Source organism: Gopherus evgoodei, chromosome 2, assembly GCF_007399415.2.
Source record: "Gopherus evgoodei ecotype Sinaloan lineage chromosome 2, rGopEvg1_v1.p, whole genome shotgun sequence".
Lineage (NCBI taxonomy): Eukaryota > Metazoa > Chordata > Testudines > Testudinidae > Gopherus > Gopherus evgoodei.
Window position 1 is genome coordinate 261,585,552 of NC_044323.1, and position 15,826 is coordinate 261,601,377.

Here is a 15,826-nt window from a genome sequence, read left to right on the forward strand (position 1 = left end):
GGACTCACAATTGCAGCGAAAGTAAGTGGCAGGTGTGGAACCTCTGGCCAGAGTTGGGAGTCAGGATGCCCCTCTGTCTAATCCTAACTCTGATGGTGACTCATGGTGTAGCTTTAAGCAGTTCGTTGTGCCGCTCTAGCTCAGTTGCCCATCTGCAATAGTTACCCAACTACCTCTTAGGCAGGAGTGTTGTGAAGATTCATTTATTATTCATTTAAAACTATACAATGCTAAATATTTGAAAAATTATGCACCATACTTGGTCAACACATGCAAATTTTGTTCTTATCCTTTTTGTATTCATCTGTGAAATAGTGACGATAATAGTTTTGTATCTGAAAGGAGAGTTGTGGATATAAATTAACATTTGTGAGGCACTCAGATACTTCAGTGATGAGTATCATAGAAAACCCTTTGAGAACATTAATAATTCCATATTCAGTACAGAGTTTGGATGATGAGTACTACATAAGATGTGAGGCCACAACTGAATGATGAGCATAAAAAAGAAATACTGAACGGTTGCCTGAGCACTGTCCATCCTGTGGACTGAATGAGGCAGGGGTCCTCTGTACAAAATAGTATGTGATCATGTAATTAAAGACTGTACCATAATGAATATGCACAAAGAGACAGAACTTAGGTTGCATGAGCAATCTTACTTCTGGCATTTCATAACTTTTGAGAGCTTGATTTTGCAACTTTAATAACATTCTACAAAATTAGATTCTGTAATTTCCTAGTGTTGTTTGGCTTGTTGGATTGTTTAAAAAAAACAAATTAAGTAATGTGCAGTTGTATTACTTCCTTCAGGATCATCAGAAAGAAGTGAACCCTAGCCCTTCAGCAATACAGCTTAAACCTCTACCACTTGAACTAAAGGAGTAATTGCAATGGCTAGCAGCTGGAGTAGGCTGTTATCCTCTTTGCACAAGCCACTACAGGAGGAAGTATAACATTTTGAAATAGTTACATAAACAGAAGTTGCTCTGTTTTTCAGACATCATGGCCAACCACAGGGATTTTACAGGTCCTTTCGAAGAGGCAGTCCATCCAAGTGGATGAGAATTGGATCTGCTGTATTAAGGGATGTAGATTCTATTCCCACCTCTACCAAAAATGATATTATGTAACGTCTCAGAGGGTGTTTGACACAGGGGCGAATAGGAATAGGAGGAAGGAAGACCTGAGTTGGTTCTCTGCCTCCACAAAATACTCAGAGTTGGTCAAGCCTGTGCATTAGGCTGCACTGATTCCTGCCATCCGTGAAATGGGGAACAGTATGATCTGCCACTACTGGCACTTGCACTGATGCAAGGATGAACCTTCCGAGTGTCTGCTACCACTCGTCCCCTATTGCATCCTAATCTCTCTCACACACAATGACTGTTTGTTTTGTTTAAGAACATAACATTTAAATAATTCTGAATCATCCAGTCTTGCATATTACAAGCCTCTATAACTGCACACTCCTAGTAGTTACCTTAGTCTTTCCTCTCCTATTTCATCCTAATGTTTGTTACATTGGGTTTTGTATTAAATTAGTTTGTAAGCTCTTCTGAGCAAGGATTGTGCCTTCCTACTGTACTTAGCTCAGTCAGAACCTCATTTTTAAGGCCTCCTCCAAAAGACATATGCAATTTACCATCTCAATGTATCTAGCTCAGAAGAATATAGAACTGAGCTGGCCCTATCATTTTTTGAACCTGTGGTTCTAGTGAGTCTTGGTCTTTCCGTCCTAAGGCTTAGATCACCCAGTCATCTCCTTCAGTGGTTTTACTAAGCAGTGTTATTTATTTCACAAATTACAGTCAATGTAAAGTAACATCATTAATATGTTTTAGGCACTGTGATAGAAATTGGTGTAATTGATGAGAAATATCCTTGGAGGCTCTTTTTTTTAATGCATTTTAATGCAGTCGGAGGCTAAGAATAGACATGATGGCTAGTTCTCAAATAGAAAACGGTAAAGACATGCTCCTTGAAGGACTCCACTGACTTAAGAGTTTTCATCCCACCCTTCCCTGTGAGTACTGTGGTTGATTCTTCAATCTCCTTTACATTTCCTTTCAAAATAATAAAGATCGTTTCTGAAAAAAAAATGTTGTTTCTTGTACAGAAACATTTAACTTCTTTCCACATCTGCTATTCAAGTTCTCTGCACTCAGGCTGTGTGTGTGTCATAGCTAGATGACAATAATATAACCCCCCTGGAAAGAATTGCTGCATACAGTGTCTTTCCAGAGGTCAGGAGTCTGATATATGTAGGTCTTGCAGCTGGCACTGAAGGTGGCTTTTACACACTTGCCTACTTTGGTTGTGCAGCCGCTGACTGTAATACAACAATCATGAAAAACAGCCACCACCAGCAGTTTCTTTGGAACTATGGACTGCAAGAATAAAGAGCATCAGGATAGACTCATAATGCAAGGTAGAGTATGAATGAGGCTTGCCAGTGTTCTTACCCCAGCTTCCTCCTTATTCAGGTGCAATGGACAGTTTAGCCAATATGCTTCTTCCAGGAATAGCAGTGCTAGTTTCCTTGGAGTCTGGCCTTAAAGGCCTTAAATGCAACCTGTGTTAGCTGATCCTGTGGAAACAGGTGGTAAACATAGACATTTTCCTCAGTTACACCACAGCTTGGCCTACTCTTAGGCCCAGTCTACACTACAAGTTTAGGTCGAATTTAGCAGCATTAAATTGAATTAACCCTGCACTCTTCCACACAAGGAAGCCATTTACTTCGATATCTGTACTCCTCCCCGATGAGGGTAGTAGCGCTTAAATCGACATTGCCGGTTCGAGTTAGGGTTAGTGTCGACGCAATTCGACGGTATTGGCCTCCAGGAGCTATCCCACACTTCACCATTGTGACCACTCTGGACAGCAATCTGAACTCAGATGCACTGGCCAGGTAGACAGGAAAAGCCCCGGGAACTTTTGAATTTCATTTCCTGTTTGCCCAGCGTGGAGAGCTGATCAACACAGGTGACCATGCAGAGCTCATCAGCACAGGTAACCATGCAGTCCAAGAATCAAAAAAGAGCTCTAGCATGGACCGTACAGGAGATACTGGATCTGATCGCTATATGAGGAGACGATTCTGTGCTAACAGAACTACGTTCCAAAAGACGAAATGACAAAACATTTGAAAAAATCTCCAAGGGCATGATGGAGAGAGGCCACACTGGGGACTCAATACAGTGCTGCGTGAAAGTTAAGGAGCTCGGACAAGTGTACCAGAAAACCAAAGAAGCAAACAGAAGGTCCTGGTCAGAGCCACAGACATGCTGCTTCTGTGCTGAGCTGCATGCAATTCTGGGGGGAGGGGGCAGCCACCACTACCCCACCCCAACCATGGATTCTGAGGAGGGGGTACTCTCAGCCATGCCTGAGGATTTTGCGGATGGGGAAGATGAAGAGGAGAACAAGCTTGAGGCGAGCACACAGCACACCATTCTCCCCAACAGCCACTATCTTTTTCTCAGCCTGACTGAAGTAGCCTCCCAACACTCCCAAGGTGGTATCCCGGACCGTGAAGCCGAAGAAGGGACCTCTGGTGAGTGTACCTTTATATATATAGAACATGGTTTAAAAGCAAGTGTTTTTTAATGATAAATTTGCCCTGAGGACTTGGGATGCATTCGTGGCCAGTACAGCTACTGGAAAAATCTGTTAATGTGTCTGGGGATGGAGCGGGAATCCTCCAGGGATATCTCCATGAAGCTCTCCTGGAGGTAGTCTAAAAGCCTTTTCAGAAGGTTTCTGGGGAGAGCAGCATTATTCCGTCCTCCATGGTAGGACACTTTACCACGCCATGCTAGTAGCAAGTAATCTGGTATCATTGCATGACAAAGCCTGGCAGTGTATGGTCCCAGTGTTTGCTGGCATTCAAGCAACATCTTTATATCTCTGTGTTATCCTCAGTAGAGTGATATCATTCATGGTAACCTGGTTGAAATAAGGGAATTTAATTAAGGGGAAATTCAGAGGTGGCCGTTCCTACTGGCCTGTTTGCCTGCGGCTGAAAAGAAATCCTCCCAGCAGTTAGCCAAGTGGAGGGAGCATTGGTGCTGAGCTGTTCATGTTTGGCTAGCAGGGATCTTCCCTGATACTAGCCACACGGTGGGGGGAGGGGTAAAGCGATCATCCCAGAAACTTGGATCGGGCGGGGCAGTTAGTTTGGTTTCTGCTGCTGCACATTCACATGAAAACCGCAGCACTCACCAGGCTTTGCTTGGTGTGGGAAAGGAGGGATCTGCTTTTATGAAGGTTGCAGAAGCCGAAAGACTATGGCTTACCATGGCCGCATACAAGCCGGATTCTGTTCCCCAGCCCTGCATCTATGATCTCTAACATCAAAGCCGCAGGCACTCAATATTAAGATGCAAAATGCGACACTGTACCGAAATCACATGTGCTATGTAATGTGAATAGTGTTGTTCACCATGAAAGAGTATACCCATTGTTCTGTAAAATGTATTTTTTAAATATTTGTCTCCCTTTTTTCACTCCCGCAGCTGCACATTTTTCAAGCTTCCCTCCTCCATCCCAAAGGCTATCTCAGATAAGGCAGCGAAAAAAACCACACGCACGATGAAATATTCTCTGAGATCATGCAGTCGACCCAGAATGAAAGAGCTCATCTGAATGAGTGGAAGGACACAATATCACAGTATAGGAAAGCGGCCAATGAATATGAGGACAGGAGGGACGGACGTGAGGACAGGAGGGACGATCGAGATGAGAGGTGGTGGCAGGAAGATCAGAGGAGGCAGGATGCAATGCTGGGGCTACTGCGGGATCAAACGGACATGCTCCAGTGTCTGGTGGAGCTTCAGGAATGACAGCAGAATTGCAGAGTGCCGCTGCAGCCCCTGTTTATCCCCCTCCCCAAGTTCCATAGCCTCCTTACCCAGATGCCCAAGAACGAAGTAGGGGGAAAGGCTCCATGCACCCTGCCACTCCACCCCAGTGGACAGGCCAAGCAACAGAAAGCTGTCATTCAACGAGTTTTGAAGTGGCCTTTTCCTTCCCTCCTCCCATACCCTACCTGGGCTACCTTGTCAGTCCTCTCCCTATTTTTATAATCAATTAATAAAGAATACATGGTTTTTAAATGATAGTGACTTTATTTCCTTTGCGAGCAAGCTGTGATCGAAGGGAGGAGGGTGGGTGGCTTACAGGGAATGAGTCAACCAAGGGGGTGGGTTTTCATCAAGGAGAAACAAACAGAACTGTCACACCACAGCCTGGCCAGTTAAGAAACTGGTTTTCAAAGCTTCTCTGATGCGCAACACTTCCTGGTGTGCTCTTCTAATCGCCCTGGTGTCTGGCTGCACGTAATCAGCAGTAATCAAATTTGCCTCAACCTCTCACCCTGCCATAAACATCTCCCCCTTACTCTCACAGAGATTGTGGAGCACACAGCAAGCAGCAATAACAATAGGAATATTGGTTTTGCTGAGGTCTGGGCAAGTCAGTAAAGTGCGCCAGCAACTCTTTAAACGTCCAAATGCACATTCTACCACCATTCTGCACTTGCTCAGCCTGTATTCCACAAAGGCCAAGGCTTTGCATCAAGGAGAAACACAAACAACTGTCACACAGAATGGCCCCTTCAAGGATTGAACTCAAAAGCCTGAGTTTAGCAGACTGTTGATTTCATAGAGGGAGGGGGGGAGCAAATGAATACAAAACAAATCTGGTCTATTTCTTGTTTTGATCCCCTCCATCTATCTTTTACATCTTAGGCTGGCAGCAGACAGAGCAGTATGACTGCTAGCCATCATCATCTCCTGGGTGCTTAGCAGAAGATGCTGCATTAAGACTGCAAGCCATTGTCATCTCCTGGGTGTTTGGCAGAAGATGGGAAATGACCTGACTGAGTCACTCTTATCTCTGTATGATGATTATGATTTTCAGTCCTAATGCACCATCTGCTGCCAAAAGGCAATGAGCTGCTGCTGTGTAGCAATGCAGTCCTACGTCTGCCAGCACCCAGGAGACTTACGGTGACGGTCAGCTGTGCGGGCTCTGTGCTTACCGTGGCATAGTATCTGCACAGGTAACCCAGGAAAAAAGGCATGAAACGGTTGTCTGCTGTTGCTTTCATGGAGGGAGGGAGAGGGGGGCCTGAAGACATGTACCCAGAACCACCCGCGACAATGTTTTTTTGCCCCATCAGGCATTGGGATGTCAACCCAGAATTCCAATGGGCGAGGGATAGCTACCCACAGTGCAACACTCCGGAAGTCAATGTTAGACTTAGTACTATGGACGCACACCGCCGAATTAATGTGCTTAGTGTGGCCGCATGCGCTCAACTTTATACAATCTGTTGCCAAAAATCAAATTCTATAAAATCGGAGTAATCCTGTAGTGTAGACGTACCCTAAAGAGTTGTACTGTTGTTAAATACATGCTATTCATGGGATAAGAATAAAAGTAGTGGCAAATACCCAGCCAGTCTCTTTCTTGGATCAGGAGGTAAGGCATACAGTAAAATATTTTTTTCAGAACACAGAGGAAGTGATAGGCTTTTTGTGGGGGGCAGGGGAAAGGGTAGAAATAGAAGTGGAAATTGAATTAGTTAGAATGCTTTGAAGAATTTAAGGAATCCTAACTCTTTGTTATTGCACCAAAAAAATTCTTGTAAAATGTTTGTCTGTTTTGAGAAGATTATTAGTTTAGTGAGTTTTAACACAAAGTTGCTATTATACTCTTTATAAAGCAAATTACCAAAAGGTTACCTCCTTTTCTACACTGTATGGAAACAAGTGTGGTAACTTACAGTAGTTTTGGCTAACATTTTATAAAGTGAGTTCCTAAAGTTAGGTCACTAAACCCATATTGAGGCATCTCGAAATGGAAGTTGTGGGTACTCAGCACCTCAGAAAATCAGCCTCCTACCCCTTTATAATTTTTTTTTTAAAAATAGGCACCTAAATATGGATTAAGGGTCTAATTTGACCACTGTTACTATAGTTACACCACTTATTTTAGCCTATGGGTTTAGAAAAAATACGTTATAAGATGTAAACAATATATATTTTTTATCTTTTGGGGTTGGTAAATGACCTAAGTGTTTCTTATCACAAAGAATGTTGGGGCGTCTGTTGAGGAGGTTGCTGCTATTGGTTGGCCATAATTCATAATGCTGAAGTGCTTCTAGTTTATTTTTATGTTTTAATCATTTTTTACATTTTAATCAATGTCTTTTCCTTTAGAATTAAAAGTTCATATTTTCTGCTTATCAGCATGATGTTTATTAAAATGATTCAACAACATTCATAAAGAAAAGTTGCACTCATCTATCTAATGCTGTATGTTAGTATGAGTTCGAGGGGAAAAAAAACATTTATATTGCAGAAGCTAGTGATAGGTGAATGATTGATTCCAAGGCCAGAAAGGACCATTGTGATCATCTAGTCCTCCTATTAACACAGGACAGAGTATTTTGCCCAAAATGATTCCTAGGGCATATCTTTTAGAAAACGTCCAATCGTGATTGAACAGTTGCCAGTGATTGAGAATCCACTACAACCATTGGAAAACATGGAGTATTGTGTACTGGCATGAGTTTGGGATAATCATAGTTAGTGTTTTAGTAATATGTGTTTTATTTGCTATTGGTAGATCATCTGACATTCCCAGAGTGTTTTTAATTGATATAATAATAGAAAATCAAACTAAAAAAGAAATAAAACAGAGCATTTCAGAGATTCATTCATATTCACTAAGTACAATATTTACACACAGCTCTGATATTTTAACCAGCTTCTCATTCTTTTCTTTGACAGTTGCACTCATTGCTATAATCTAAATCTACCCATTTATAGAAAACCAAATCTTCATTAATATCAAAGAATGCAATTTTCCAAATACTAGTTTTCTATAACAATATATATTCATTAACTCATCAACATTTAAAAAGCAAGAAAATAGTTAAAAATTAGAGAGCCATTTGTTGTTTACTAAATGAAAGTAAATGTGTTCTTTTTTTAATTATTTGAGCCTATTATGTCTGATACTATCCCTTTTAACAAAAATCTCACATAAAACTATTTCCATAAAATGCAATACTAATTTTGACAGAATTTCTCTCTCTCTCTCTCTTTTTATTTTTTTACAGAAAACAGAGAATGCAAGACAGGAGCTCTGGGGTTCTAGCCCAGTGCACATTTCTTTAAATCATGTTGCCCCTGAATTGAGCATCACTGCCATAATGTTTTATATTAATAGCCCTCAACAATTCATATTATTTTTGTCACAGTTTTTGCTGCACTGTGCACATTCATACTAATAAATTTTGTCAAAAACACTTGAGATAAATATTTTATTGAGCTTTAAAATCAGCTATGAATTTAATTAGCATCCTGTACTCTTCATTTCATCTCCTAAATAGATATGTAGAATCTAACTGAAAAAAGGCCCCTACGAGATCTGTGAATCATAGAATCATAGACTTTAAGGTCAGAAGGGACCACTGTTATCATCCAGTCTGACCTCCCACACAACACAGGCCACAGAATCCCACCCACCCACTCCTGCATCAAACCCCTAACCTATGTCTGAGCTATTGAAGTCCTCAAATCGTGGTTTAAAGACTTCAAGGTTCGGAGAACCCTCTAGCAAGTGACCCATACCCCATGCTGCAGAGGAAGGCAAAAATCCAAGGCTTCTGCCAATCTGCCCTGGAGGAAAATTCCTTCCCGACCTCGAATATGGTGATCAGCTAAACCCTGAGCATGTGGGCAAGACTCGCCAGCCAGCACCCAGGAAAGAATTCTCTGTAGTAACTCAGATCCAACCCCATCTAACATCCCATCACAGACCATTGGACATATTTACCGCTAATAGTCAAAGATCAATTAATTGCCAAAATTAGGCTATCCATCATACCATCCCCTCCATAAACTTATCAAGCTCAGTCTTGAAGCCAGATATGTCTTTTTTCCCCACTTCTCCCCTTGGAAGGCTATTTCAGAACTTCACTCTTCTAATGGTTAGAAACCTTCATCTAATTTCAAGTCTAAATTTCCTGATGGCCAGTTTATATCCATTTGTTCTTGTGTCCACATTGGTATTGAGCTTAAATAATTCCTCTCCCTCCCTGGTATTTATCCCTCTGATATATTTATAGAGAGCAATGATATCTCCCCTCAGCCTTCTTTTGGTTAGGCTAAACAAGCCAAGCTCTTTGAGTCTCCTTTCATAAGACAGGTTTTCCATTCCTTGGATCATCCTGGTAGCCCGTCTCTGTACCTTTTCCAGTTTGAATTCATCCTTCTTAAACATGGGAGACCAGAACTGCACACAATATTCCAGTTGTGGTCTCACCAGTGCCTTGTATAACGGTACTAACGCCGCCTTATCTTTACTGGAAATATCTCGCCTGATGCATCCCAAGAGCGCATTAGCTTTTTTCGTGGCCATATCACATTGGCGGCTCATAGTCATCCTGTGATCCACCAATACTCGAAGGTTATTCTCCTCCTCTGTTACTTTCAATTGATGCATCTCCAGTTTATAACAAAAAATCTTGTTATTAATCCCTAAAATGCATGACCTTTCACTTTTCAGTATTAAATTTCATCCTGTTAGTATTACTTCAGTTTACAATGTCATCCAGATCTTCCTGTATGATATCTGGGTCCTTCTCTGTATTGGCAATATCTCTGAGCTTTGTGTCATCCGCAAACTTTATTAGCACATTCCTGCTTTTTTGTGCCAACGTCAGTAATAAAAAGATTAAATATGATTGGTCTCAAAACCGATCCCTGAGGAACTCCACCGGTAACCTCCCTCCAGCCTGACAGTTCACCTTTCAGTACAACCATTTGTAGTCTCCCCTTTAACCAGTTCCTTATCCACCTTTCAATTTTCATATTGATCCCCATTTTTTCCAATTTAACTAATAATTCCTCATTGGAATCATATCAAATGCCTTACTGAAATAGAGGTAAATTAGATCCACTGCATTTCCTTTGCCTAAAAGATATTACCTTCTTTTAGGTGTTACCTTCTCAAAGAAAGAGATAGGGTTGGTTTGGCACAATCTACCTTTTGTAAAACCTTGTTGTATTTTGTCCCAGATACCATTGACCTTAATGTTCTTAACTACTTTCTCCTTCAAATTTTTTTCCAAGACCTTACATACTAGAGATGTCAAACTAACAGGCCTGTAGTTACCCGGATCACTTTTTTTTCCTTTCTTAAAAATAGGAACTAGGTTAGCAATTCTCCAGTCATACAGTACAACTCCTGAGTTGACAGATTCATTAAAAATTCTTGCTAATGAGTTTGCAATTTCATGTGCCAGTTTCTTTAATGTTCTTGAATGAAGATTTTCTGGGCCCCCTGATTTAGTCCCATTAAGCTGTTCGAGTTTGGCTCCTACCTTGGATGTGGTAATATCTACCTCCATATCCTCATCCCCATTTGTCTTCCTACCATTATCCCTAAGCTCCTCATTAAAGACTGAGGCAAAGTATTTGTTTAGATATTGGGCCATGCATAAATTATCCTTAACCTCCATTCCATCCTCAGTGTTTAGCAGTCCCACTTCTTCTTTCTTTGTCTTCTTCTTATGTATATGGCTATAGAACCTTTTACTGCTGGTTTTAATTCCCTTTGCAAGGTCCAACACTACATGGCTTTTGGCCTTTCTCACTTTATCCCTACCTGTTCTGACCTCAATCAGGTAGCTTCCTTGCTGATCCCTCCCATTTTCCACTCCTTGTAGGCTTTCTGCTTTTTCTTAATCACCTCTCTGAGATGCTTGCTCATCCAGTTTGCTCATCCTGCCTATGATTTTTTTCCCCTTTCTTGGGATGCAGGCTTCTGATAGTTTCTGAAACTTTGACTTGAAGTAATTCCAAGCCTCCTCCACCTTTAGATCCACAAGTTCTTAAATCCAGTCCACTTCCCTAACTAATTTCCTTACTTTTTTTTAAGTTAGCCCTTTTGAATTCAAAAACCCTAGTCGCAGATCTCTTTTTTTTTATGCTTCCATTTAGTTTGAACCGAATTAGCTCATGATCACTCAAACCAAGGTTGTCCCCTACAACCATTTCTTCTATGAGGTTCTCATTACTCACCAAAACCAAATCTAATGCAACTACTTGGTTAAGGAATCCATCAGCTATCGCACCAGGAAAATCTGAGCCTTATTATTGTTACTAGCACGTGTCCTCTAGTCTATATCTGGGAAGTTAAAGTCTCCCATGATCACACAACTCCCATTAGTACTTACTTCATTAAAAACATTAAATAGGTCTCTACCCATATCCAAATCGGATCCCAGTGTTCTATAGCACACCCCAAGCACTATCCGAGGGGAGGCTCTAGTAGCTTTCTTCCCCAATATGATTTTTGCCCAGACAGATTCTGTTTTATCGTTCCATCACTTCTTATTTCTTTAGTCTACCTCATAATTAATATATAGTGCTACTCTACCACCTTTGCCTAAACAGCACATACCCTTCAATACCCGTACTCCAGTCATGACTACTATTCCACCATGTTTCTGTTATCTCTATAATATCTAGTTTCTCTTCCAGCACAAGTAACTCTAGTTTCTCCATTTTGTTACCTAGGCTCCTTGCATTGATGTACAAACATCTTAATTTTTGCTGTTTGGCTTCGCTCACGTTCTTTACCCGATTAGACATAGACATTCTACTGCCAGTATCACCTATTAGACTGATATCTTCACTACCCTTCCTCCTTATGTCCATTCTCCTACCCACGGCTGTATCCTTTCCTCCTTCGTTTTCTTCCCTCTCAGTGTTAAAATTCATTGTGGTGATTACCTGGTCATCTCCCAACTATCTCCCCCAAATTCCTAGTTTAAAGCTCTCTTAATCAATTGTGCCAGTCTCCAAAAGTCTATTTCCCTCCCAAATCAGGTGAAGTCCATCCCGAGAGAACAGTACTCTGTCTATGAATGCCTCCCAATGACCATACATTACAAAGCGCTCCTTATAGCACCAGTGCCGGAGCCATCTGTTGATCATCATAATCTTGTCACACTTTTGTTGCCTTTCTCTAGGAACAGGCAGAATCCCACTGAAGATCACCTGAGCCTCGGTTTCCTTAAACATCTTCCCCAGCCTGGTATAGTCTCCCTTGATACGTTCCAGTGAGAATCTAGCCATATCATTTGTTCGTACATGAAGGACAGTCAGTGGATTCTTTCCCACTTCCGTTAGGATCCTCTTCAGACTCAGGTCTACCTCCCTTATCTTAGCATCTGGCAGACAGTACACCCTTCTGTTCTCTGGATCAGCTCTTTTTACAGGCCTGTCTATTCTTCTCAGTAAGGAGTCCCCAATCACATAGACCTGCCTTTTCCTGGTGATGGTGCAATTCTCCTGTCTATCCCCTGTTCCCCTTGGCTGCAAGTCCTCTCGATTGCTATTCTCCCTTGCAGTCCTCTGCAACCCATCCTGTATCCTCCTAGGGCTCATATTTGATGTTGTAATCTCCATTGACTCTTCCCCTCTTCCTATAGGACTAGTTGTGGGGAACATATGCAGTGGTTAACTATTGTATGCAGGCTTATGGATCATTGTGATTACAAGGTTCAAATACAGGGGCTATTCTGTTTTGTAGCAAAGTGAGGATTCTGTGAATCTTGAAAGAGAAACACAGATATACACACCTATAGTCTAATCTAGCTGCAGCCCAACACAAATCATTTCTGCAATGTACAGAAATCCACTTATGTGAAGTGTATTGTTTTTTTCCCAGACAAACTGGATAACTTTGATGCAGTTAGAGTTCAATACTTTATTCAGTTCAGCCGGTCATACACAGGATACAATATCAGGATTTCTGTCTATATATCAAGGTTAATTCAAGACACAGAAAAGTAAAAAAGGAAAAATATTGGTTAATACAGGGGTCAGCAACTTTTTGCAAGTGGTATGCTGAGTCTTCATTTATTCACTCGAATTTAAGGTTTTGTGTGCCAGTCATACATTTTAACGTTTTTAGAAGATATCTTTCTATAAGTGTCTCTCTATTACAACTAAGCTATTGTTGTATGTAAAATAAATAAGTTTTTTAAAATGTTTCAGAAGCTTAATTTAAAATTAAATTAAAATGCAGAGCCCCCAGAGAGCGGTGGCCAGGACCTGGGCAGTGTGAGTGCCACTGAAAATCAGCTCACGTGCCGCAGGTTGCCTACCCCGGGTTAATATGAAGATATAAAAAGGAAACAAAAGCCTAATTAAGTAATCATAAAGACTGAAATATGCAAGCTTATTTGATTGCTTCTCTTGCAGCATTGCTGTAAATATGTAAGCTGTGCTTATAGGTCATATTTCAAATTAAGGCTCAACTAGTCTTATTTTCTTACCAAATATACACATAGAATAAGTCACTCCATTTTCAAAACACTTAATTCATCTTCAAGGAATTTTCTTAAGCTTATTAAGAATGGGGGTCAGATTCCCAGCTAACATATACTGGTGTAGTTTATTGAAGTAATTGAGACCAGCCCCTGACCAGCCTCACACACCGAAGGGCAGAAAGATAATACAACCAGAAGAGCTGTGAGCCAGAATTTTCAGAAATGACTAATGATTTAGGGTTCCTCAAATGTAAGGTGTCCAATTTGAGACAATTTAAAATGGCTGATTGTCACTGGACTGGTGTTGAACACTTTCTAAATAAATATCAGGCCCCTTTCAAGCTCCCTTCTTTTTAGCAACCACATACTCATATAAAGATGTACTGCAGAAAAATCTTGTAACTTCGGCAGTTGGAAAAATATGTCCTTCGAAGCATCTCAGCATATGAGGAAAATAATAAGTTTATCCTACATCATAGCAGAAATAGATTTCCATATTTTTAGATCCTGTTGCAGACCGAACAGAGATTTCTTCTCAATATTTATATGAAAATAATTTAGAACATCTTTAATCATAATCTGTTCCCCAAATCAAGGGTATTATCATGATGGATGCCACTTAACTCTCACAAACTTTAGATTGAACCAATTACAATAATTCCTTGTATACAATTATTTTTAGACAGCAGAAAGCATAGCTATGCTTTTGAGAAAGTAATGAGAGAAAGTATTGTATTCCTAGCCATCATATTGGTGAGTCCAAGCGGCATATAAGAAAACATAGATGTAGAGAAAACTCAAAAGGTTTAGCAATTTGTTTAATTAAGAAGATGAAATGAGTTTGCCAGGGCCAACATACCAAAACAGAAGGCAAGATCATACAAATAAATGTAACTGCAAAAATAATCTGTTTCTAAATATCTAATTACCATTACTTACTACCAAATGATGTTGCATTCAGTGTTGTTGTAGCTGTGTCAGACCCAGGATATTAGAGAGACAAGGGTGAGTGGGGTAATATCTTTTATCGGACGTACTTCAAAAAAGAATACTGTGTAGCTTGAAAGCTTGTCTCTCCCACAAACAGAAGCTGGTCCAATAAAAAATATTATCTCACCCACTTTGTCTCTCTTAATACCATTCATGTTGTAGGTTATATGAAGACCTACTGTATATGAGAGCACAAGGCTGGGATAGGATAAAGGTATAGGATAGGAGGTGTATAGCACGAGGCTGGATAGGAGGCCTGCACCTATACACAAAGACCAAGCATATTAATATACCTTGCAGAATAGTGACTTCCCCAAGTGAGCAGAGAGGGGGTAGAATAATGGCTTACCATGTTCCCCTCCACGTTGACTAGGAGAGCTGGTTCCCCACTGGAAGGTGAATGAAAGCTGTGCTGCATCAAAGGATGATGTACAATCCATGCCTTCCCTGCATTCCAAGAGCCTATGTTTGTATGATGCACAATACCCTGACACTGCTTTGAGTTGTTCCTTTGGCACGATTTGGTGCTTTCCTTTGGTAGCTAACTACAAATTGTAGATTAAGTCAGATTTATGATATTTATGTAAGATTTATCTTTTGTATTATTCCACTAGGAAAGAGAAATATAAATAATATATATTCTGTGCACTATAAATAATTATAACATGGAAATGCCCCTCTAATAAGCGGCAATTCTGAAAAAAAGGGTTTAATAATTTGAATGATACCATTTTGGATTTGTGACCTGCAGGAGTTTTTTGTTCCATCAACATTTCAGTGATTTTTGTTTGGTTGGTTTTGGTTTAGTTTTGTTTTTCAGTAATCTAATTTTGGCTTACGATAAGAAAGAGAGAATCTGAACTGAAAAATAAATATACTTCTAATTCTAATTAAAAGTACATTTCCTTTTGACACTGAATGCTTATATATTAATTGCCAAACTTAGATTTCAAAGTATAGTGTATGTCCTGGCAAACTTTTTGGATAGGGATTCCGTTCATTTTCATTTCCTGTTTCCAGAGAAACGCTTAGGTCCGTATACAGCCCTTGATCTGCATTCAAAATGTCTGTTGACATCAGTCAGTAGGAATTATGTGCAAAAACTAAAGGCTGTGTACTGCCTTCATTATCCTTTGTTTTATTTTTCATCATACCCCAGCTTGAAGACAAAACTACAGTAGCATTGTCATTAAATCTGGTGACCTGTGGGAGCTACAAGAATTGGTTATCTAAAGAAAGATTTAAAGTAGTTACTGGGGGGGAAATGAGACATTTAATATTCCTGCTTGAACCACTTGGCTGAATCCTGTATATGCTTCATAAAACATATAGCACAAGTATGTTTTTGGCTTTTCTTATATGACATACTATTCATGAGAACCATAGGCTAACTGTGTTTGACACCTGCCTTGCTGTCTTTTGTATGGACTGTGTTAATGAGACTGGAAGTGCATAAACACCCAAGGGTTCCCTCCA

The 15,826-nt window shown here is 40.4% G+C and overlaps 1 protein-coding gene across 35 annotated transcripts in view; it reads left to right on the forward strand.

Moving 5' to 3' along the window:
- RIMS2 (regulating synaptic membrane exocytosis 2) overlaps positions 1 to 15,826 on the forward strand; it is an 884,385-nt gene that overhangs the window by 714,018 nt on the left and 154,541 nt on the right. The gene's annotated exons all lie outside the window — the stretch shown is intronic.